Source organism: Salmo salar, unplaced genomic scaffold, assembly GCF_965601325.2.
Source record: "Salmo salar unplaced genomic scaffold, fSalSal1 ptg000378l, whole genome shotgun sequence".
Lineage (NCBI taxonomy): Eukaryota > Metazoa > Chordata > Actinopteri > Salmoniformes > Salmonidae > Salmo > Salmo salar.
The window spans coordinates 326,263-329,920 of record NW_027675366.1 but is presented as its reverse complement, the minus strand read 5'-3'; the positions used below and the strand labels follow the sequence as shown (position 1 = coordinate 329,920).

The 3,658-nt window shown below is 48.8% G+C and overlaps 1 pseudogene; it reads right to left on the bottom strand.

The window, feature by feature from the left end:
* Positions 1 to 876: 876 nt before the first annotated feature.
* LOC145875897 (uncharacterized) lies at positions 877 to 1,495 on the bottom strand (annotated as a pseudogene).
* Between the last annotated feature and the right edge of the window lie 2,163 nt (positions 1,496 to 3,658).

Genomic DNA, 3,658 nt, shown 5'->3' with positions numbered 1-3,658 from the left:
TGCCCAGATCTTCCAGTCTGGACGATGGGTCCGGAACAGCGACCCCAAATCCGGACACCCACAGCCTATCCTTGTGGCGGCATGCCCGCTGTCAGAGAGCCCACCAAGGTAAACCACCAGAGGGGGGGACCGCAACGGCGATCACCAACCAGGACATCCCCTGGCCCTTCCTGGGGTACTTTGCAGCTTCCAGGGAACCTACCAAGGTACACCACTAGAGGAGACCGCAACGGCGATCACCAACCGGACATCAACTGCCCATCCTTGTGGTGGACTGCTCCGCTTCCAGAGAGCCTATAACAGTTCTACCAACGGGACATCACGTGGTCATGATTTTATGTTGATTTGTAACTTGCAGGATAAACAAGATCCAAACCACCAGGGGGGGTATGTCATGACGTTGGCCTTTTTGAGTACAGGGAGGACAGTTGACCCCCTCCCCCCCTTTGCACCATCCCCCAACCTACCTTCCCTCACCCAGTCCCTGTGTGAAGGAGTGGTAAAATTCCAGGAGAGTCTCTGGCCACATGGCCCATAGAGAGACACAGGAAATTCTTCCAACTCACAGAATTGGGGAGCCAAGCGACATTTGTGTTCTGGAGAAGGTATGGAAGACTGGTGAAGAATCCAGCTACGAACTGGTCTGCTTGGTACAATTTTGTGATACTCAGAAGAGACAATATAGCCATATTACCATAAAACTGTTTATATAATAGCCTCAGCTTGAGACTTGCATCCACATGGTTGTATAGAATGTATTAAGAGCATCGAGGGGCGCCGAGAGGCAGGGGCTGGGACAGGTGGTAGCTCGCCTCGCGGCGGACCGCCAGCTCGATCCCGAGATCCAACTACGAGCTTTTTAACTGCAGAAACTTTAAGATACGCTATTGGAGCTGGAATTACCGCGGCTGCTGGCACCAGACTTGCCCTCCAATGGATCCTCGTTAAAGGATTTAAAGTGTACTCATTCCAATTACAGGGCCTCGAAAGAGTCCTGTATTGTTATTTTTCATCACTACCTCCCCGAGTCGGGAGTGGGTAATTTGCGCGCCTGCTGCCTTCCTTGGATGTGGTAGCCGTTTCTCAGGCTCCCTCTCCGGAATCGAACCCTGATTCCCCGTTACCCGTGGTCACCATGGTAGGCACAGAAAGTACCATCGAAAGTTGATAGGGCAGACATTCGAATGAGACGTCACCGCCATAAAGGGCGCGCGATCGGCTCGAGGTTATCTAGAGTCACCAAAGCGGCCGGGGCAACCGAGATTGGCCCGCATGGGTTTTGGGTCTGATAAATGCACGCATCCCCGGAGGTCAGCACTCGTCTGCATGTATTAGCTCTAGAAATGCCACAGTTATCCAAGTAACGTTGGAGCGATCAAAGGAACCATAACTGATTTAATGAGCCATTCGCAGTTTCACTGTACCGGCCGTGTGTACTTAGACTTGCATGGCTTAATCTTTGAGACAAGCATATGCTACTGGCAGGATCAACCAGAAAGCCACTCACAACATAGAGGTTGTACCTGGGCACACTAAGCGGAGAACAGCCAGGGACCACTCCTATCCCGTGAGGGGAGGAGGCCCTAGGTCAATCCACCGTGCGCCCAGCGGGAGGCCCTGAACTGCCCGTGGCCAGAGCCACAGGTGCCGGGGCACCGCTTAATCAGGTATCTTGTCTTAGCTGGAGGGTTTATTCGGAACACCATCAACGTGGATAAAAGACAGGGTTTGAGAAATACATGTGTTTCTGGCGCCGGTACGGCATGGGTGAACGTCATCCGCAGGCATAGCTACCTGGGTACTCCACTCCCCGAACCGGAACACCAATGTAGGGCCACTGAGACAGACGGGTCGGCTAGATCTCGCACGAACGGAGCGCGGCTGAAGCTTGTCATCAAGGCGTGGATAACCGTCTCCGACAGGGGCTCCCCCGATAGAGGCAATTCCACGTGGGGCGGGAGGAACCGTCCGTCTGAACACCGACCAAAGGCCAATATTCAATTACCATACTTCGAAGCATGACAACCGCTGTTTAAAATCAATTTTTATGCCATTTTTCTCGTAAAAATGCGATAATATTCCGACCGGGAATCTGCGTTTAGGTAAACAGACGAAAGAAAACAAAGCATGGGGTCGACGCGGGCACGAGCCTGAGTCTCACAGTACTGTGACCAGCCACTACCCAAACGCGCTACTTTTTTTCAGCCAGAGCCTGCAAAGCCACGATTCAGCTTTTTGCCGCCTTCTGAGAGCCCATGGGAGCCGTAGGAAGTGTCACGTAACAGCAGAGATCCTCTGTAATGGATAGAGATAATCAAGAAGGGCAAGAAATTGTCAGACGGGACACTTCCTGCATGGAATCTTCTCAAATGAGTTCTGTTATACTCACAGACACCATTCAAACAGTTTTAGAAACTTTGGAGTGTTTTCTATCCAAAGCTAATAATTACATGCATATTCTAGTTTCTGGGCAGGAGTAATAATCAGATTAAATCGGGTACGTTTTTTATCCGGCTGTGAAAATACTGCCCCCTAGCCATAACAGGTTAACCATCCCTTAACCTCTATGGGCTAGGTGGGACGCTTGTGTCCCACCTACTCAACAGCCAGTTGAATCCTGTGGCGCGTTATTCAAATACCTTAGATATGATATTACTTAAATTTTTCAAAAATATGACTATTTTACACCATTTTAAAGATAAGACTCTCGTTAATCTAACCACACTGTCCGATTTCAAAAAGGCTTTACAACGAAAGCAAAACATTAGATTATGTCAGCAGAGTACCGAGCCAGAAATAAATCAGACACCCATTTTTCAAGCTAGCATATAATGTCACAAAAACCAAAACCACAGCTAAATGCAGCACTAACCTTTGATGATCTTCATCAGATGACAACCCTAGGACATTATGTTATACAATACATGCATGTTTTGTTCAATCAAGTTCATATTTATATCAAAAACCAGCTTTTTACATTAGCAGGTGACTAGCATGTTACTAGCATTCCCACCGAACACTGCCGGTGAATTTACTAAATTACTCACGATAAACGTTCACAAAAAGCACAACAATTATTTTAAGAATTATAGATACAGAACTCCTCTATGCACTCGATATGTCCGATTTTAAAATAGCTTTTCGGTGAAAGCACATTTTGCAATATTCTCAGTAGATAGCCCGGCATCACAGGAAAAGGTCTTTCCCGCCTGGCATGATGAAGCAGGTGGTGAGACTTACGGCTTTTATCAAACCTTCCTCACCCAATCCCACTGTTTTGGAACTGGTAAAGGAGAATACGGACCACTGGATGGACACTAATATGTGCATCTTAGTGGACCACTATGATTCAGTTCTGGCAGCAGGGCTACAGGAGGTGGGGAGATTCGATACTAACTCCTTTGATCGAGCGGTTTCTTGGGCAAGGGTAAGATGTAGACTTAAGTTTAGAGTCCTCAGTGGCAACGTTACAGGCTATGCTCCCAAAGGCAAGTGCTAGCGAGGTGGTAGGTCCAGGCCAATTGACTATGGAGGCCTTCCCGCCCTTGTCGGGTGTCCTGTCTCCAGCCCCCAGTAATGTGGTGGGAGTGGGAAATGGTAGTCCAGCAAGTGGTTTAGTTAAGGGTGGGGCTAAGAACGGACCAAAGAGGAGCACCCC